This window comes from Capra hircus, chromosome 2 (assembly GCF_001704415.2).
Source record: "Capra hircus breed San Clemente chromosome 2, ASM170441v1, whole genome shotgun sequence".
NCBI classification, from domain to species: Eukaryota; Metazoa; Chordata; class Mammalia; order Artiodactyla; family Bovidae; genus Capra; species Capra hircus.
Window position 1 is genome coordinate 14,010,056 of NC_030809.1, and position 22,019 is coordinate 14,032,074.

Consider the following 22,019-nt stretch of genomic DNA (forward strand, 5'->3'; position numbering starts at 1 on the left):
AATTTCATGGCTGCAATCACCATCTGCAGTGATTTTGGAGCCCAAAAAAATAAAGTCTGACACTGTTTCCACTGTTTCCCCATCTATTTCCCATGATGTGATGGGACCAGATGCCATGATCTTCATTTTCTGAATGTTGAGCTTTAAGCCAACTTTTTCACTGTCCTCTTTCACTTTCATCAAGAGGCTTTTTAGTTCCTCTTCACATTCTGCCATAAGGGTGGTGTCATCTGCATATCTGAGGTTATTGATATTTCTCCCGGCAATCTTGATTCCAGCTTGTGCTTCTTCCAGCCCCGCGTTTCTCATGATGTACTCTGCATAGAAGTTAAATAAGCAGGGCACGATACGTAGGAGATAATAAATGTTGAGGGAATGAATGGTGAAAGGACGAGCATAGACCCCACCCTCAAAGAGCTTCCACTCTGAGATCTTCAATCCATGCTTGCCCAATAAAACAAGTGTTTAACAGTTCCCCATGTGATGAACCAGAAGGAGTTCAGACCCTGGGATCACAGAGATCTAGACTCCTGCCTCTGTTCCTCACTGGTTGTGTGACCTTGGCCAACTCACTTATGCTCTCTGAGCCTCAGTTTTCTTTTCTGTAAAATGGAAATAATGATCTCAACCTAAGACAGCTGATGTGAGTCACGTGAGACAATAAAGACAAAGTGCCAGATGCAGGGAGGTGTCATCTGTGTGAATATGGGCCCCTTTCAGACTTACTCTGGGGTGTGGGCTGTTCTAGTTCTGGGTCATGGAGATGACACAGAATGGGGCCCTGGCCTTGAGGCCTTCCCAGTGGCCCCCTCACCTTCCCCATAACAGCCGGAGTTCTTATCTGCTAAAATCATTGCAGCGAAGGAGGCGGCCGGAGCCAGCATGTGACCAAGACAGTGTGCACGTGTGATTCCTGTAGAGAAACAGTCCGGATCCACTTCTCCATAGCATCTCCTCTCCTTATTTGGAAGACCTGGTTCCTTTTCTGCCATCCTTGTCCCTGTAAACATACACACACACACACACAGACGCACATACAGAAAAAACTACATCCACACACAGTCAGTGACACACAGACATACACACTTGCCCAGGGCACGCAGGTATATAATTAACCACACACACCCAACCCTAGGACGCGACCTCCTCCACTTCTCTGGTGCATTAGAGACCTGTCTGGCTTCCCTATCAGTCCTGTCACCTCCTGATCAAGGCTGCGTTCAGACACAGTCCCCCCGGGTTGACAGGAGGCAGCCCAGGCACTCCCTTGGTAAATTCTCTCTGAGGTTTAATCCCACACACCCCCCACTGCTGCAGGCCTTAGGGGCTAAGAGCCCTGGCAGCCGCTCCAGAGTGTGGGGGAAAGTCCCTGGGGAGGGCCTGGGATAATTGGCAGGCATGGGGCACACTGGCAGCCAGGGTTAAGTGTGTTCCCACCATCTGGGATACTGGATTTTCTCTCTACCCTCCCCCACCCCAAGGTGGGCTCTGTGCCACCTGGATCCTGCTGAACTGGGCTCCTGCCAAGCCAGACACAACAAGCATAGGAGGCAGGGTGGGGGTGACCTAGAGGGACCCGCTCAGCCTCTGTGGGCCTGACACCATGCCGGCTATTTGTAACTTCTTGTCGCAATTAGCCCCTGGACAGTGAAAGTGAGAGTTGCTCAGTTGTGTCCGACTCTTTGCCACCCCATGGACTATACAGTCCATAGAGTTCTCCAGGCCAGGATATTGGAGTGGGTAGCCTTTCCCTTCTCCAGGGGATCTGAACAACCCCTTAAGTTGGGAGGATCATCCCCATTTCACAGATGAGGAAACTGTAGCTTAGAGAGACAGGCAGAGATAGAACTTGTACCTCCCTTCACTCAGGAAGGTCCTGTGTTAATCCTGCCTCATCTTTGGCCTCCTTGCTACGCCCACCTCCCACCCCGCAGAGGACAGACCAAGGGCCAACTGTGGAAAATAATATATTTCTGGATTAGAGATGCTCTTCCGGAGAAGACCAGCTCCCTCAGGGTGAGAGATCTGAGAGGGGTCTGACTCCCAAGTCCTGCTAACTGAAAAGAGAGGCTGAAGCTAGATTGCCTATATTTGGGGGAGAAAACAGGGGTTTTGCTGAGGGTGTTGGGAAGGACATGACACACGCCACATGCCGGCTGACACCTACACACTTCCCTGGCTGGTACAGCCACAGGCCCCTCAGACACCGCTGCACAAGGACACAGCCCGGGAGGACATCACTCATCTTTAACATATGCCACATCACGCTGGCAGGAAGGCAATGACTACTGCCAGGTGAGGGGCTGGGGCCAGCTCACTGCCAACCCTGGCAACTCTTACCTTTGGGGGTCTCAGACTTGGAGGCTAGCCCTGTGATTGAGTCAGGGGGCTAGGGCTCAGGGGAGGGGGCCAAGAAGTCTCCCCAGTGTCGTGTTTGGCGGGGAGAGGCCCCAGGGTGCATCACTAAGGCCGTGTTCTGCACGTCAGAGTGGGAGTGAGTGGGGCTGAGCTTGGGTACACGTGTGGGTGGTTGTGTGCGTCAATGCGTGGGGGCAGAGTCTGTGTGTGTATACGGTGTGCCTGCGCACAGGTTGTGTGTGTGTCTGCCCAGGCCTTGTACGTCAGAAGCCTGGGCCTGGCTCTGGGGATCTCTGCTGTGTCTGTGTGTGTTTGCGTGGAGAGTGTGTGGTGTTTTTGTGCACTGATTTTTTTGGGGGGGTATATATATATATATGGTATAGAATGAGTATCTGTGCTGATACTAGAATTTGTGCACCCACTCAGGGTCTGGGTGAACGTGCAGGGTGTTGACAGGGCAGTGTTTGGTGCTGTTGGAGTTTGTGTGCAATCAGAGTGTATGGTGTTTCTGTTCAGTGTGTGTGTGTGTGTGTGTACATGTATGTAAGAGAAAGTGTTTTCAGGCCTCTGAGTATCTGTGCCTTGGGGTGGCATATGAGTGAGGGTGTGTGCAATTTGCAGGTCTGTGTGTGTCTGTGTGTCAGTGTTTGGTACCTGTCTATACCAGCCTGTGACGTGTGTTCCTGTGTGTGCTTGGGGTTGTTGGCAGGCCTTCAGTTCCCCGTGGGGGCCTGTGTGTGTGTGATACTATTTGGTGTGTGTCTGCGGTGGGTTGTGGACCTGGGTGTTTTGTGTGTGTGTGTGTGTGTGTGTGTGTGTGTAGATGAGGAGTGTGGATTATGTGTGGATATGTGTTTTGTGTGTCTGCAGATCCAGACACATGACATAGTGATTCTTGTCTTGGGGGACTTTTTGAACTAATGCTTCCCAAGAAGCCCCGGGGGGAAGTACCCACTCTCAGGCTGAGACCTTGGCAGTTCCTCTCACTCTCAACAAACTTGGTGAGCTTTGTGTTTGCCTTTTGAAAGGGGATCCCTCCTGAGGGGACCCAGAAACTGCTGATCACAGGGTCAAGGTCACATAGCTGCAGGGGCAGGGGTTCCTGGTTCCTCCGCACCAGGCACCCCTTCACTTAGAAAGGGCACTCCCCGCAGAGGCTGCAGTGCCCCGTGCTCCTCCCAGGTCTACCCTGAAATGAATGTTAATTTCCGCTGGGGGTCGGGAGGGGGGCGGGTCGAGTGGAGTTCGAGCCGGTGGTGGCGGCTGGGGTGCCGGGCTGCAGGGTCGCAGAGCGGGTAGAAGACAGCGCCGATTTGAATTTCAAAGGCAGCTGGGGCCCAAGTGCGTCTGCGTTGTGCGATTGTGTGTGCGGCGCTGGTGTGACTGCTCACGCGTGCCTGCATGTGTGGCGTGCGTCTGGGTGGATGCGCTTTGGGACTGGGTCTCTGTGGGGCCGGGACGAGCCCGGCGTTGGCTGCGACTCAGCGACCGGGAGCTTGGGTGTCGGGGTCTCCGTCACTGCGTGAACGTCCACCGGGTTGTGTCGGGTGTTTGTGCTCACTGTGGGCACGCCTTTGCCTCTGTGAGCGTGGGTTTCTAGGACGAGTCCGCCCGAGCGTGTCTGTGTCCGTGGTCTCGGTCCTGCGTACGTCTGCGAGTGTGCCAGCGCGACTGGGGGCTCGCTATGTCACTGAGGGTGTGTCGGTGTGTCTGCTCGCCTGTGTGGACCCGCGTTTGCTCTGATGAGCCTAGGGGGCAGGCGTTTGCAGGACGGAGTCTGTCTGAGTGTGTTGGTCTGCGTGTGTTCGCGTCCAGCCCCCGCATGAAGGTGCGATCAGGTCCTTGCGTTTGCGCACTCAGGTGTCTGTGTCACTGCGTCTCCGCCGGTGTTGGCGCCCAAGAGTGTCCGTGCGTCTGTGCGAGGGTGCAGGAGTGGGTGTCCATGAGCGGGGCTGAGGGCGCAGGGCTCCGGGAGCAGGCCCGGCCGCCCGCCACTGCCGCCCCCAGTGCTGAGCGTCTCTGCGCCGCCGCTGGGCGTCTCTGGGCGCCTGCGGGAGGCTGAGGGAAAAGCCCGCTCCTCACGGGGATCCCGGGCACTCCGCCGCGGGGCACTGCACGCCCGAGCCCTGCTCCTCCCCTCACCCTCCGCCTTCGGGTTCTCCCACCTGTGGGCGCTCAATGGGTTCTCGGAGGCAACGACCAGAGAGGATGGGCCATTAGCCCGAACGACGGAGCGGAGCCTGTTTCACGCTGGCGGTTTTCTGAGGGTGTAGGGGCAGCTCATCAGTCTTGAGCCATGGCTGCCCTGAGGCTCAAGCTAGAGCGGAGGAAGGACCAGGGCGGGTACCAAGGTGTGGCCGGCTCCTAACAGGCCAGGCGCACACAACCCTAATGCAAAGGCACTGGACACATTGTTAACACGACTGACACACACAGGAGTGTGAGACAGGCCTCTGACACCAGGCTAAGAGGCCAGGCCCCAGAGACCAGCAAGTTTGTGTGCACATTTCACTGCCTGGAACCGCAGGTCTCCCTGGGTTTCGCACCCTGTGGGGTGAAGAGCGCCCAGGTTCAGAAGTCCTAGGGAAGAGAAGTAGCCTGAATCACTCCTTGTTCCCTTTACTCACTTAGGCCCTACGTTGGGCCCTGACAGGGAGGGTTCACCCTGCATCCTTCCTTCCTGAGGCCGGCGAGGGGCACAAAGACCTCAAATCCAGTTATTCCTGATCATTCTAATAATGTGTGATTCCATATCCAGAAGCAGACAAGAGCCAGGGGCTGCCTCCTCCTGAGGGCCCTCCAGGGGCCTGCCTGGGGACAGGGGGCTCCAAAGGACAATAAGAGAAGAACTAGGGATGAGAATATGATTTCAGGTCCTCTTTCTTTGGTGGCTCAAGTGGTAAAGAATCCGCCTGCCAGTGCAGGAGATGCAGGAGACAATGGGTCTGATCCCTGGACCAGGAAGATCCCCTAGAGGAGGACATGGCAACCCACACCAGTATTCTTCCCTGGGAAATCCCATGGGCAGAGGAGCCTGGTGGGCTTCAGTCCATGGGATCGCAAAGAGCTGGACAAGGCTGAGCATGCGCACACACGCATTCCTGGAGAGATGGGAGAATTTTGAGGAGGGTAGGGGCTGACTCCTCCCAGTAAGGCTCAGCAAGGGACTGGCACCAAGGGGCTGCTCCAGAATCACTAGGGACTGAAGGAAGAAAAGCAGTAAATGAGTCAGAGAAAGTAGAGGACCACCTAAGAGCTGAGGGAGCTCTATACACAGGCACAAATAGTGTATCTAGGCTCGGTGCCTGTGCGTGTGTGTGTGTGTGTGTGTGCAGTTGTTTGGGGAAGGATGTGTGAAACTGGAGGTTAAGCTGGAAATATATCACTGAGGGTCTTATAAGGTAAACTAGAGGTAGATTTTAGAATCATGGTCAAGTTTGTTTAAGGAATGACAATGGCCAACTGGAAGGTGGATCTGAGGAGCCAGGACTGGAGGTGACTAACATAGGCTCATTCAATCATTCATTCATTCAACAAATATTTAGTGAGAGTTTACTAAAAGTGTATGGTACTAAGAGAGTGAAACGGATACAACTAGGATCTCAAGGAACTTCTAGAACCTGAGATCACATAACTGCTGTGCTTATGTGGAACTGACCTTCCAGTGGGGGAGGAAAACCAGACATAAAAGGATAAGTATATGGAATGTGAGCATTGATAAGTACAAAGAAGGAAGATAGTGTTGGGTGAGCAGGCAGGAGAGGTAGAGGTGAATGAGGTCAATTTGGGGTAAGGTGTCTCTGGGAAGGTGACATCCAAGCAGAGACCTGAAGGAGGTGAGGGATATTGGAGGAAGAGCTGTCCAAATAGGGGGAGCTGCAGTGCAAAAGCCCTAAGGGGAAGCGTGCCATTTACTCAGATGGGGAAAGACTCGTGGGAAGTCGATGATTTCTATTTTGGACACACTGCATTGAGGTGCCTTCAGGACATCCGGGGATGGTGACCAGGAAACAGGAGAGATTTGGGTAAAGATAGGGATTAGAGAGAATGGAACTTTGGGAGCTGATGCAGTTGGAGAGACTAAGGACAGACTTCAGGGAGGAGGATGAAGAGCAACCTGGGGCGTAAGAGTCAATTCTGGGGGAGACTGGCTGCTAGAGGTGGGGAGTGGGGGTGGGACCATGAGACTAAAATGGCATACTCAGAGCAGTCCCGGCACTAGCCGCCCCTCCTCCTGATCCTGCCTGGGCCCACAGCCTCTCCTCACTTGCCAAACTACCCGGCTACCTGGGAGAGAGTCAGGGAAACAGGCTGGGTTGTTGACAGGAGCCCCTTTAAACATGACTTCCTGTGGTCCCTGGCTCCCTCTGCCCCCTTCCTGGCCATCATACCCAGCCTGCATTTCCAGTGCCTCCTTCCTCTCTCTGGAGGCCAAATCCTCAAGCAACGCTGCGGCCCCCTCTGCTGTTATCAGTCCTGGGGAGCAGGAGGGCATGGACTGAGAGTCTGGAGGCCCATAGATTTCCTCGGTGGCTTCTGAGCCTCAGTTTCCCCTTGTATTGGGATCTGGAGAGACTGTGGAGCCCTAACATGATTAGCGTCTCTGAGGCTCTTTCATCACATTTCAGATAGATTCAGTGGTCTGCTGGTAACTGTCCAACTGGCTCTGAGTAGGGTGTAGGGAGGTGTGGTCTTGATTTGTAGCATTTATCCATTTCCGTGGTGTAAATCCTCCCATGATGGCCAATTTCAACCACCAACACCAAGTCAACTGGTTGGCAAAATTCCTAAACATTTAACAATGGGGTCTCATAAGCTGGTATGAGCTGGCTCCAGCACCTTTGCTGGACCCATTCCAGAGACGGAAGAAGCAAAAAGCCTGGGGTGGGATATGGGGGTATCTGCCGGCAAGTGAGGAGGGGGAAAAAAGCTGAGTTTTCTAGCCTCCCCATCTTTCCTCTCAATACCAAAGTCATTCCCCAGGGAGAGGCTCAGAGCCTCCTGTCTGCCCCCATCGCTCCTCCGATTTTAACCATTTGACATCCTTCCTGGGCCTTCTACCTACTGCATTTTCTACTCAAAAGGGATCTGGTACCCACAGCCTCTACCTTTTCCCTTCACCCCTCTCAAAGGGGCACCTTTACTTGGAAACAGAGGCCAGACAGCCACGGGCCATGCCATAAGGACCCACAGTCAGGCCATAGCCATGCTCCCTGTAGACAGCTGACCCAGATATACGGTCCAGCTCTCCCACCAGCTCCCAGGAGTTTCCTCCTGGCCCCTGTCCTCAGTTTCCCCATCTGTAAGATGGGCTGCACGTCTCGGGCTCTCCAAAGGTTCTTTCCACTGTGAGATTCTGCAGTCTCTACCTTTCCTTGTCTCAACCCCAATGGCAGCTCAGGGCCTCCTCCCTCAGACACATTTCCCCAGACTTCTAGACCCTCCCTGCTCCAGTGGCCCCCCCACTGCCCCTGGCTCCCCAAGCTCCCCGATAAGTGGCCCAACTAATTACATTAGGATTTCATGCCAATTAGCAAACAATTACACGGGCAAATTGGTGCCTAATTTGGAGCAATAACAACAACTCCATTGGCTGAGTCAAGATAGCTGCAAAGGAGGCTGCTCTGCTGGCCTGGCCCCCTCAGAGCCCCTGCAGGGTGGGAGCCGGATCTCCTCCCTGACCTGAGCCAAAGCCTGCAGTTTTCCTTTAAAGATCTTTGAACAGCTGTTTGTGCTGAGGTCACAGTTTGCTCAGACCTTTGCTAAGTGAAAGTTATAGTGGAAAGGAGGGAAAGTGGTTATAGAGGGAAGGAAGGAGGCGGGGGGCGTGAAGGGGGGTCAGGGTGGCGGAAGCAGAGGCAGACAAGGCCTTCTTCACTGAGGAGGTGGGGAGGATTTGGGGAGGCAGGGAGGACAGAAGACATGGGGAAAGGGAAAGTAATTAACATGAACAGAGGCTTGGATGCTAGAATGGGTGATTTGAGCTGGTGACTAGTGGAGAAACTAGTTGGGCCAGAGCACAGGGCGGGGGGGGGGGGGGGTTGGGGGGGGAGGAGCTGAGTTCTAAGAGGTAGGTAGGGCCAGACTGGGAAGGCCATCCCGGGGAGCTGAAACATCTTCCTGGCGGCCTAGGGAGCCACTGAGGGATGGGGGGAGGAGGAGGAGACTGTGCTGAGAGTCAATTTGGGTTCCTGACCTTGGACCACCAGCAACCACCCATCTCACCTGTAGGTGCTGTGGGGTCTGATCTGCCCTCTTAATATCTCTGGAACCCACTGCCCTCGTTCAGGACCACAGACACTGTAAGAGTAGCTGCTGGTCCTATCCTGCATGCTCTGTCCATATTTTCCCCAAATGATCAACCTAAGGAACAAACTCAACCATATCTCCTTTGGTTAAACCCTCTGTCTCCCCAGTGCTCTCGGGATAAAGTTCAAACGCCCTATCTCAGCATTCACTGCCTTGTACCCTCTGACCCCTGGAAACCTCCTAGCTTTCCCTTTCTTCCAGCCTCTAAACCCACCCTGTGTCCCAGGATCTAGGACCCATTTCCGGATCATGCCAGGTTCTTGGCTCACCGCCAAGCCTTTGACCACGCTATTCCTTCTACCCAGATTGCTCTTCCAACACCCCTCCTTTGTTACCAAATGCCTCCTTCCAGACCCCCTCCTCTACCTCCCAGATTCCTCCATTCTCTCCTCTGGGCTCCCTTTGTAACCTCCTTCTTCTGTGACACTGTGTATCTGTTTCAGAGCACTAATATCAGCGTCTCTTATCCCACTGGACTCAAAGGTGTTCATGGGCAGGGCCTCGAGCTGATTTACTCTGTGTCTCCTTCCTCAGCACCAAAAGTGAACAAAGAAGACAAAGGGATGGGATAAAAACATTTTCTCCTGAGGGTGGTAGGGAAACTGAGGCAGGCACCCAGAGAAGTATTCATGAATCTGGTGATGTTTCACTTAGGAGAGCTGGGTCAGCTTTCAACTCTCTCTTGACTAGAGCTAAGCCCTACCCCATCCCTCCAGGTTCTTTTCTGGAACATTGCTGGAAAGCTTGGAGTACCTCATTTCAATCCACTCTTATCCAAGTGTTTTTATCTCTGCTTTCTACAAGTGAGATAAAGAAAGCCTCTACTAAGCCCAGGATACTCCCCCCAAAATAAAGGCAGCTCTCAGGAGGATAATGACAGAGTAAACTGAACTGCAGCATGAAGGACTGTGGGAAGACACAAGGAGGAACTTCCTGACCATGAAGGCTCAGCCCCTAAAGTGATCCCTAAAGAAATGGCAAAGGGGAAGGGGTAGGGGGGCCTTGGCCCATCCAGGGGAAACCAAACAGAGGCCAGGGGTGGATATGTGGAGCTTCCTGGAAACATAGGGATGACCTGGCTGACTTTCGTAAGAGCTTGGTTCTCACTTAAAGGGGACTGCCACTCCATCTCAAGGCCCATCACTCACGTTAATTACCGAGAAAAAGCCGATTTCTCCTCATTTCCAGACTTCAAATGACAGTATCATTAGGCTGGTAATGTTCAGAGAAATTGTGCGTGTCTGTCTTGGAACATGTCCTGAGCCAGAATGGGTGAGGGTGTCCCCAGAGAGATGCTGAGCCACCAGGGCAGAGGTGCTGGCCCTCTCTGGTGACAGAGATTTAACCATATCACACAATGGTGTGGATAACAGCTCACCACACAGAGACCCTGCCAGATAGGAACAGTGCCAACAGTTCCCCTCTGCGACTTAACACAAGGACACAAATACCCTATCAACTGAACTGGAGCTCAGGCCTGACTGCTGCCACAGCCCTTCCCAGCCCACCTGGACCCTTGGCTCTTAGCTCCCTGTCCACCTCTGGACCAAGAGGCATCTGGACTCCATCCTGTGTCTGGGAGGGGAAAGCTGGCCACTCCCACACATTCCTTCCTCCCTCGGCCACCTGAACGTGAACATGAGCAGAACTCGAACAACAGCTCATATGCCTCTTCACACGCTTCTCCACACTGAAGCCTCACTCAAACCCACTTATCATACACAGAAGCTGAGGCCCAGACAGGTGAAATAATTTGCCCAAGTTCAATCCTCTGAGTTAAGCTTGACTGCAGGTTTGCCCAATGTTAAAGTGTAGGCTGAAGACAGTCTTCAATTAAATCCATCCAGCCCTCTGGGAACACCTCCTCAGTCCCTGCTCCTGATACAGAGAATTGGACCCAAACAGGCTCTGCCCTCACAAGCCAAGGTTGGTGAGGGAGAAGCAGATGTAAAAATATAATTATAGCTCAGCGTGATCTGTGTATGACACAAAAGAGGAGATACAAAAGCTTTATCCTCACCAGTAATCAAAGACATGCAAATTAAAACAATACAATGCAATTTTACCTATTGAAATTAATAGTTTTTTGGTTCTTTTTTTTTTTTTAAAGATAGCATCAGTGTTGATGAGAACTGAAATCTGGAGCATTCTCAGACTCCCAGTGGAAGGGTGAAGGCCATTGCACTGTGGTGTCAGGAGCTTTTAAAACAGACAGACCCCTTGGCCCTCTTAATCTACTCTTACGAACTCAATCCAAGAAATAATCAAAGATGCTGAAAAAGAACCACGCAGAAGGATGCTTATTACCATTATTTGTAGCTGAAAAAATCACAACCACCATAAATTTCTAGCAATAGAGGGCTGGTTAAATAAAATACAATATATCCATCCATATATAAGAATATCAGGCAAACAATAAAAGTCATGTTCTTAAAGAACTTTTAATAACCTGGGGAAAGGTTCATTATATAATGATAAGTGAAACAAAGCAGGAAAAGAAACTATACTTATAGGATATTCTTTATTTTATAACAAAAATATTTAATCAATTCACTTAAAGAAAGTCTGGAAGAAATTAGTTAAGTCTGAGAGGATTATCAGTGACTTTTTGTTTCAATTAACACTTTTGTGTTTCTTCTAAACCTTTTACAAAATTTTTGGGGAAAGTCATTAGAAATATATGTAGCATGTGTAGTGGTGGAGTTTCAGGGGCTAGGCAGCTCAGGATGTCATGAGAACACAGCCTGGACAGTCAGGGAGGGCTTCCTGCTAGAGGTGATGCCTATGCTGAGTCTCACATGCATAAGTTTATCCAAAGAAGGGAAGATTGGTCCTAGGCTAGGAAACATTATGTGCAAGGCACAGAGGCAAGAGAGATCCTGACCTCTCCTGGAAACTCTTTGTAGTTTGTGGAGCTGAGTGAAGGGGCCACAGGTAAGCCCAGTCAGTGAGTAGAGACCTTGAGTAGGTTGAGGAGCTGGCACTTTGCCCTGAGAATAAAGTGGATGTTCCTCTGTGGGGAGGTGGCAGGGGGGCGGGGAGGGTCCTGTAACATAACAGGATCCAAGTTGTGTTTTCCAAAGATCACCATCATGGCCACAGCATGGGGCGTGGGAGATGCGGGGAGGCAGGATATAGAAACCTGGGAGCCTGGGAGAGCCGTTGCATCATCTGGGTGAGAGAGGGGGTTGGCCTGGGCTGGGCGGTAGTGACAGAGAAGAAGAGAGGAAGGGCGGGCTGGAGCAGTGATTATGAGGAGATTTGACAGGACTCGGTGATTAATTGGAGAGGGGAGGCGGGCTGGGGGAGGGGAGGCGCTGCCTCTGACAGCGGCTCTAGCATACGCGTGCACGCACTCAGATTCAGACCACGTGGTTTCAGGAGTGGCTTTCCCCCCCATTCTCCCAAAGGAGCAGATTCGGGGCTCATTCATATCTGGCTGCAGACCCTGGAAGAAGCCGACCTTGGTCCACTCACCACCTGACCTCTGGTTCACGCTGGGACCCCCTGCGTGTGTGGGCTCCCAGTCTGCTGCACCGGAAAGCGGGAGTGGGCAGGGGTAAGGGGAAGCCTACATGGAGGGGAGCCGTGGGCAGGGGCGGGCACAGAAAGGCCAAGGCTAGGCCTTCCCTCCGACAGGTACACACGGCCGCACGCGGACCAGGATCCACAGAGAGCGCACAGTCGTCCACAGGGACTCTGAGAGTCAGGGCACAGGCAGGAGAGACGCACAGAGGCACAGCCTGACGTAGGCTGTCAGACACGGGTCCTGTCGCACACAGCCGCACACCCACACTCAGCCAGCCTCCGACACAGTCAGCCCCAGACAGGTTGCACACTCAGGCTATTGTGCTCAGCCCGAGCCCCTAAGGGCTTCTGCCCCCAGCCTCACACCCCCTCCTTCCTCCCCAGAAGGACAGGACAGAGGGGCCAGCATAGGGGACTGGCAGAGAGACCAGCAGCCAAACGGGGCAGCTGGGAGGGAGGCCTCTAAGAAGGGGTTGCCAAGGCAACAGGCTCCTGCAGAACCAACCAGGGGCTTAGATTCTCGACTCTTATTTTTAGAAGTTGGGCCTGGACTGGTTGGGCCAGCCAGCGGGCCAGGCTTCCCCAGGCAGTGCCTGAGGGTATAGACACCAGCCTCAACCCTGTCCCTGGGGGTTCAAGGTGGGCATTCACACACTCCCAGCCTCTTCCCCAGGGACAGGCCCTGGGCAGGATCTTCAACTCCCTTCTGACTTCACACAGACCCCAGGTCCTTCCACCAGCCCAGCCTCTAACCTCAGGTCCCAGGATGGGGACACAGCCTGCCCTCCTATCTCAGCCTGTTGGCATCTATGGCTTAATTTATGGCGTGCTGGGGGAAGAAAGACAGATTTCCCCGGGGCAGTAAAGAATGTGCCCGCAACACAGGAGACAGAGGTTCGATCCCTGGGTCAGGAAGATTCCCCTGGAGGAGGGCATGGCAACCCACTCCAGTATTCTTGTCGGGAAAATCCGATAGACACAGGAGCCTGGTGGGCTACAGTCCACGGGGTCGAAAAGAGTCCAACACAACTGAAGTGACTGAGCACAGTGCAGGGGGAAGAAAGGTGGGGAGCTTGGCCAGATTTGTGTGGTGCTGCCTGTGAGGCTTGTGTCTGAATAGTGTATATGTGTGTACTTAGGGGTGATTCTCACCCTCAACTCCACGTGTCCATGGGTATGCGTGTGTGCATGAGTTCTCTCTTCTGCAGGGGCAAAGAGGAGTTCTCCCTTTCTCCCAGCCCCTCTCACCACCCCCACCCTAACCTCCATCCTTGTCTGGATCTCTTAAAAATGGGAAGAAGGCAGAGACCTCAGCAGGAATGGTGGCGGAGGGCCCAGGCTGTGTTGTCCCCTCTTGTCCAGACCCTCCAGTTAGCTTCCGGCAGGGAGGGGGCGCGAGACTGGCAGCAAGGACTGGAGGGGCCAGACACACCCAGGTGGACAGGGACGGGCTGCGGGGAGCTTGGGGACGCCCCAGAGAGCTGACGTTAGGGTGACCCCTCCAGCTGCTGGGGATTTCTCTGTTAATCTGGGACTGCTCCGTTTGCATCTCATTTGCCTATATTTGCATAACAAGGACCTGGCTGGCACCAGAAATTGAAATTCCTAGCCTGGGTAATTATGTGAAAAAGCCTCTGGAGACCAGCAGGAATCCTGGGGCCAGGGAAACAGAGGCAGGGAGCTGGATGTGTCGATGTACTGGTACCCATTCAATCCCAGAGCTTCCATTCCTTCCCTAATCTCTGCAGCAAGAGGGGCAGGGATGTCAATGAGAATGGGGTGGGAGGGATAACAAGGTTAAGAATCAAGTCATCCTTGAGAGCCCCAGCACCCAGACAGAGCTGGGCACAGCATTCCCGTGGTGGGAAGGGCCCGGATTTGATCAGGGCAGGGTTGGCGGTCGGAGTGGGGAAGTAGAACTCAGCAACCTCTGCCCCTCCTGTCAGTCCCCTGCCCTCCTCGGCCCCCATTAGTGTGTTAAGAGCTGACTCCAGCCAGAGAGCCTGGGATCATAGCCTGGGACTATCGTTTACCAGCTCCCATATTTTCAGACCTCAGCAAGCGAGGCCCTTGCCCTGAACCGCAGCCCCGCGCCCCCCCCCCGCCCCCCGCCGTTTTAAATGACCCCACTTAGGCTCTCTTCTGCACAGGGTGAGGAATTTAAATGTCCACAGGCTCAGGACCTCCCTGGTGCTCCAGTGGCTAAGACTCTCTGCTCCCAGTGCAGAGGGCCCAGGTTTGATCCCTGGTCAGGGCACTAGATCCGACATGTCACAATTAAAGATTCCATATACTGCAACTAAAAAAAAAAAAAATCCCGTATACGCAACTAATAAAAGTACCCGCATGCTTAGCGAAGACTGAAAATCCTGCATGCCGCATTAAGACCCGAGTGTGCCCGAGAACTCACTTGCTTCAGCTGTGTCCGACTCTTTGCGACGCTATAGACCGTAAACCTGCCAGGCTCCTCTGTCCACAGTATTCTCCTGGCAAGAATACTGGAATGGACTGCCATGCCCGCCTCCAGGGGATCCTCCTGAGCCAGGGATTGAATCTGAATCTTCTGCCTTGAGCCACCAGGGAAGCCCCCATTAAGACCCAGCACAGTCAAATAAATAAATTCAATAAAGAAATATTAAAAAAGAAAAAAGTAAAGGTCCACAGGCTCACACAGTTGTGCCCATCTGAAGCTCCAGCCCACTTCAAGACCACACCCCAACCTCAGTTCAGTTCAGTTGCTCAGTCGTGTCCGACTCTTTGCGACCCCATGAATCGCAGCATACCAGGCCTCCCTGTCCATCACTAACCCCTGGAGTTCGCCCAAACTCATGTCCATCGAGTTGGTGATGCCATCCAGCCATCTACTCCTCTGACGTCCCCTTCTCCTCCTGCCCACAATCCCTCCCAGCATCACAGTCTTTTCCGATGAGTCAACTCTTCAGATGAGGTGGCCAAAGTATTCGAGTTTCAGCTTTAGCATCAGTCCTTTCAAAGAACACCCAGGACTGATCTCCTTCAGAAGGGACTGGTTTGATCTCCTTGCAGTCCCAGGGACTCTCAAGAGTCTTCTCCAACACCACAATTCAAAAGTACAATTCTTCGGTGCTCAGCTTTCTTCACAGTCCAACTCTCGCATCCATACATGACCACTGGAAAAACCATAGCCTTGACTAGACGGACCTTTGTTGGCAAAGTAATGTCTCTGCTTTTGAATATGCTATCTAGGTTGGTCATAACTTTTCTTCCAAGGAGTAAGCGTCTTTTAATTTCATGGCTACAATCACCATCTGCAGTGATTTTGGAGCCCCCAAAAATAAAGTCTGCCACTGTTTCCACTGTTTCCCCATCTATTTCCCACGAAGTGATGGGACCAGATGCCATGATCTTCATTTTCTGAATGTTGAGCTTTAAGCCAACTTTTTCACTCTCCTCTTTCCCCAACCTAGGATCCTGGAATTCCTTCCCCAAACAGCCCTAAGCCAGCTGCCAGGGCCTAATGGTCTCTTCCCACGTCCTTTCTCCTCAGAGCTGAAGGGTTGCAGAAGGGTGGCTCTTTGCCAAGAGCATGGCAAGCAGGAACTCAGGTGCTGGGGCATCAACAGGCACGCGCACAAGGCCCCTCGTGCTGCCGCAGGGAGCAGAGTGGGAGAGAAAAGGAACCATGCGATGGCTGGATGCCGCCTTTTATACTCTGCCCTGGGCTCTCTAAATGCTTGGGGTGGCTCTGACAAGCTGTCTGACCTTGGGCAAACCTCCCTGTGTGCCTAAGTGGGGTTAATAATAGTAACTGCCTCATAGAGTTGTTATGAGGATGAACTGAGTTAATTCATGGAAAGCACTTAGAACAGTGCCTGGCACAGAGTAAGAGCCTGTAAGTGTTAGCTATTATTATCTATTATCCTGGGACTTGGTTTTTTCCTTCCAGCTGCAGAAGCAGCACCTTTTCTTTCACTTTGAGGGTCTGAGGAAGAAGTAGGGGATGGGATACCCTTTCTACTCCGCCCCTTTCTCCCTCGGAGCCCTGGGCCCCCCCCCCAGCTTTGCTCCCTTCCCAGCCACTGCACCCCCAGGCCAGGAAGCCAGGATGCCAGAAGGGCAGCCAGGTCATTAGCCTGAAAGTAATGATTTGTTTAACATCCTTTTTGGTTGAAAATGAATGAGTTAACACATGAACAAATGAAAAACAGAGACTGAATGGATAAAAGCCCAACAGAAGGCTGGATTGACTGACAGAAGGAGAAACTGACATGTGGATGTTTTGGCTTCGGGGGCCCTCAGATCTGTTTCCTCTCTGCTTTCATTAGATGGTGGGTGGCTGCTGGGGAATGAGGGGTCTGCCAGACACTCTGCAAGGTTAGCCCTGGCTTTGGCATGTGGCTCACGCCTAGTGAGGGGGCGCCTCTGCCAGGGTGTGGGGGTGCCTAAGGGGGAGTGCCAGACACTGCCTATGCCTGGGTCCTTTGGTGTCCCGTGGAGGTCTGAGTGTGTATGGATGGCTCCCTGTGAATCCCTGTGTCTGTGTCTCTGCTCAGAAGCTCCTCCCTGCCCAACAATGAGAGGCCCTGGGCAGGCTGTATCCGGGTCTCCAGTGGAGAGGTGGGGGATGTTGGTGAGCCTCATTACCTCCTTATTTACACTGTGCCCCCTCTGGCAAAGCCAGGCCTCAGCATCCCCGCCTGTCAGCTGGTGGGTGAGTAGTGATGGAGAACTCTCCCGGGGCCATCTAACCAGGCTAACCTTAGGAGAAGCAGGGGGGGAACCTGTCTCAGGACCACCCTCTGGGCCCTTGGGCTTGGCACTGAGCTCATCTCAGACAGTGATAGGAGTGGGGGCGTGTGGGAGTGCAGGTGTGTGTACACACAAGTGTGTGATTTTCTGTGTGTGCCAGGAGACGGTGAGTGGGCAGCTAGGTCTGGGAGTGACCGTGAATAGGATTTTACGTGTTTATATTCATGACCATATCTTTGTAGTCTGGGAGCTCTTGTGCATGATGGAGTATGCCCCAGACCTCAGGCTAAGTGTGTGAGTCCTGGGTCTGGGGGCTTTCCATGAGAAGCTCCGAGGTGGAGGCAGGAGTGGGAAGAGCACCTTGGGAACTGGAGCTGCGGCCTTGAGAGAAACGTTTCAAGAAACCCTGGCTCAACTTTCAACCAGGAGAAATTACCCTTCAAGTCTATTTCTTCAGGAACTGTTCTCCTTCCTCTCCTCCTATCTGGGTAAGGCCCGACGGTGCTGAGTCCCACTCCAGGGGCTGAAAGTCCCTCAGGGGGGAAACCAAGGAGTTCTAGAGGATGCTGGACTGTCCTTGAACCCAAACCCCTGGAGGCAGACCCCGGGATCATCAGAATTTGCAGGCTCCCCAGGAAGCATCCTAGAGACAATTTCATCCACCTCAGCACGGAGACAGGACACAGAGGAAGAGCCACACAGTTACCCAGACCTGGGCGCCGGCACAGCGCCACACAGGAACCAGAAGCCCACGCGTGCAGCCGGATCCGCTGGACACAAGCACCTGCGCACACACCACGACAGGCCAACACCCAGACAGGCACTTAGATGTACAGACACGTGTACGCTTACACACAGAAACATACACTGGTAAAACACACTCTTGCGAGGATACACATGCTTAGAGGTACACACACAGAGACATGCTTACATATGTGTGCACATATGTTCTGTCCCTTCCTACCCTCACCACGGTCCCTCACTACCCTCACTCTCAGACCAATGCCCAGCCATAGCTCTCTCTCACTATGCAAGGCCCTTTGCAAGGTGGACATCAGAGGAGGCAGATGCCACATGCATCTGGGATCCTGAGAGTAACGAGCTGTGTGTCTACATGCCCAAATTGCACACGTGAGTGTCACTGTGTGTCTGGCAGTCTGTGCCGCTCTGTGCTGCTCAAGTTGCTCAGTCGTATCTGACTCTCTGTGACCTCATGGACAGTAGCCCACCAGGCTCCTCTGTCCATGGGGATTCTCCAGTCAAGAATACTGGAGTGGGCTGCCGTGCCCTCCTCCAGAGGATCAAACCCAGGTCTCCTGCACTGCAGGCAGACTCTTTACTGTCTGAGCCACCAGGGAAGCCCCTGTGTGGCTCTAGCTCTGTCTAAAACAGGGAAGTGTCTGTTTGCAACACTGGGTATTTTCCTGTGTGTGTGTATTTCTGGCAGGACCAACATGTAGTTCCATGTACCCATCTATGTGAATGTGAGTGTGGGTGACAGTAAGGAATGTGTGTGTCTGTGTGCATTTTATGGACTGTCTCTGTGAGCATATTTGTACATGTATGTCTATGTGCACGTCTGCATATATGCACACTTTCCATGACTACATATGACTATGTGGTCCAGAATCCACAGACTGGCTGGGCTGGCTCCCCTTCCAGCAAACGCTGCAGCCTGGGGTGGGGCTGGGAGAGACTGGACTGAATCCCTCAGCCATTGACAGTCGTATTTACAGAGCTCCAAGTAAGACGTAATTGCTTCTATTAATCTTTCTCCGGTTGTTAATTGCTCACTTATCGGGTTGTGTATTATGCCGACTGTTGCTCTTAATTCGCCTCCATAGCTGCAGGTGTTTGCCGCCTTATTAACTGTTCATCGGCGCAGCTAGGGATGGAGACTTAATTGGCCCCCAGAGCGGGACACAAGCAGGCCAACTGGGCACTGCCAGGCTCTCAGCCTGTCCCTAGAACCCTTACCTGTGGAGCACAGGTGGCTTCTAGGGAAGGAGCTGGCCCACTGCCATCCACTGGCAGACAGCAGTCCAGCATATAGCAGACTGACAACTGCAGGGTATGGCTCCAGCGTAATCCCACCTCCTCCAGGAAGCCAACCAACCAAGCAGAATCCAGCTTCTATACTCCCTCTTTATCACCAACAACCATCCGCCACCTAGGATAGGAGCCAATCTCATTTATTTTAATTACCTGAACTTAACTGAGAACTAAGGGATCAACACAGAGTAGAACTGCCTCTTCTCCTTTAACATGTGCTCTGCCACCTCTCTGACCCTGGCTGTTAAGGTTACATAGAGAGAGAGGAGGAAAAGAGGGAGCTTCTGCCAGAGCAGAAAGGTGACACTGGACTCAGGAGGACTTCCCAGTTTTTTAAGAGGCTCTCTGGAACAATTATAGATGGGGCAAAATGGAAACAATGACAGAATTCCAGTTTTTCTCCCATCTGCAATGATGCTTTTGAACTGTGGTACTGGAGAAACCTCTTCAGAGTCCCTTGGACTGCAAGGAGATCAAACCAGTCAACCTAAAGGAAACCAACTCTGAATATTCATTGGAAGGACTGATGCTGAAGCTCCAATACTTTGGCCACCTGATGCAAAGAGCCGACTCATTAGAAAAGACGCTGATGCTGGGAAAGATTGAGGGCAGGAGGAGAAGGGGACGACAGAGGATGAGATGGTTGGATGGCATCATTGACTCAATGGACATGAGTTTGAGCAAGCTCTGGGAGATTGTGAAAGGCAGGGAAGCTTGGTGTGCTGCAGTCCATGGGGTCACAAAGAGTCGGACACGACTGGACAAATGAACAACTAGAACAGAGTCCAAGTTAGAATGAGAACTTCCAGATCTGTTGCTCTATCCCAGCCATGCTCCAAGGATACCTCTCAGCTTCTGCTTTCACAGCCCCAACCAGGAACTCACCTCCTGCCTGGCACTGCTACACAGCTGCAGCAGTGAGAGGGTTCTCCATACTGAGCTGACTTCTGCCTCCCTTTGCCCCCAAGCCACAGCAGAGGAGTCCCAGTTGTTCATAGTCGTCCCCAAATGGGGACACTAAGGACATAAAAGGCAAAGGAGTGGCCCCAGGGTCCCCCAGTCCTCTCTGGTAAGGCTCAGCTACGTGGCTCTTCAAGCAAAGTTTCTGGCTGCAGCCTCCTGCTAGATCCTGCTCCATCCCAGATGTCACAGTCCTGGAGAATGCTCGCTTGGTCCCCTTAAAACCTCATTTGGTTCTCAAAACTCTCAACTTCACTGCTGCTGCTTTGAGACAGAAGTGGAAGGTTTCTTGAAACGGTTGGCCACTAAGGTGCGGTGATGGCGGTGATGGGCAGGGCGTCCATGTTTTATCAATCTGGCCTCCAACCTCCAAGAAGGACAAAAAGGCCCACTAACAGTCCTCACCCTGTGCCTCAAATCCAGGCTGCTTTGACATCTGGAAGTTCTTCCTGGTGTTTTGTTGTCACGACATGAGCTCCAAAGAAGTCAGTTTGCTGTGGTTGGGGCCTGAGAGGAGCTGGGCTCCATGCAGGGCAGGAGAGAGCTATCATGGAGGGCCTACTGTATGCCAGAAGCAGCAGGAAGTGTACCTGAAAGTGATATCTCATTGAACCCTCACATAACCTGTTGAGTTAGGGATTCGTATTCCCATTCACAGAGAAGGACACTGAGCCACAGAGAGGGCAACTAAACTTGCCCAAAGCCACACAGACAGGAAACGGCAGAACTGGGATTCCAACCAGGCCTGGCGTTGCCTGGTGGGACTGGGTCTCTGGTCAAGGGTACTTGGACAGATTCACTCAGACAGCTCCATGAGGTGACTGAGGGACCCAGGAAGCGGTGGTCACTATTACAGTTCACCCCCCTACCCCAAATCTGGGAACGTTAATAAGCGAAACACTCACGCATGCGCAGCCCACGTGCCCATGAGGCGGGATGAGGGAAGAGCAAACGTAACTGTCTAGGGATTGTTGCCCAAACAAGTTCCGACTCCCCCTCTATGTTAATAACATGCAGATACATATAAATTTGCACAAGCAACCGCTCAAATCTTCGGGAGCATTGGGGTGACACTGGAGCGGTTGCTATAGAAACCCAAAAGCGACCCCCCCACTCCCACCCCCGTTCCCTCTACTGCACAAGCAAACGCATAGACACGTGCACAAAGACCCGGGGTTCCTCGCTCCAGGGCCCAGAGATTCGCGGAGTCTCAGAGGGTGTGACCGGAAGGACCCTCAGAGAAGGCGTTCTGCCTGGGGGAAGCAGAAGCCCAGAGAAAATCTCGGGAGAGCACGGCCTTCGGCCGCCCTCTACTAAAACCGAGGGGAGCTAGGGGCCTCTTCAGGTCCGCGGCGGCGACTCCTACTCCGGCCTAGCAACGTGAGCCCCGCCCAGCGTTGCTTGGCAACCCCGAGCCCAGCAACCTCCGGCCACGCCCCCTAGTAACAGCTCGTCTTATCCGCGCTTCTGGCCATCTCTGCCAAAGAAAAGGCAAGGGGCTGTGGACTTCGGCCAAAAGGTGGGTGAAGGTTTTGCTGTCCAGACCTCGAGGCAGCCTGAGGATTTACGGGATCACCTATAGTCCTCTCCGCGGCGCAAGGTGCCAGAGGGCCGCATTATCACTCCCATTTACAGAAGGGAAAACTGACGCTCCGAAAGGAAGTTTCAGTCCAGGGTACGGAGCTGCTTCTTCCTTGAGTGCTTGGGAAAGCAGCAAACGCTCTCCTGTCTTCCTGAGAGGAAGCCCTGGGCCTTGAGAGGGGGCGCACAGCCGTCCCCTTACTGCCTTGTATTAAAATAATGACCCAAGTTGCTGCCGAGTCAGCATCCAGCCACAGGTTGCATGGTAATTTGCGTAATTTGCATACAAGACGGAGACCCAGACAAGGCCCTCGGAACCCTGCCCCCTCCCCCGTTCATCAATCCAGTTCCCACTGTCCCACCCCACCCCCGCACGTGCTTCCAATCCCTGCCGCTAAATTCCCACACTTTGTCCCTCCCCCAGCTGGGCCTCCAGTCCTGCCAGCCCCGACCTCCATCCCAAGGTCTAGGGCCCCCTCTGCTGTCGATCGCGAGTAGGGCAG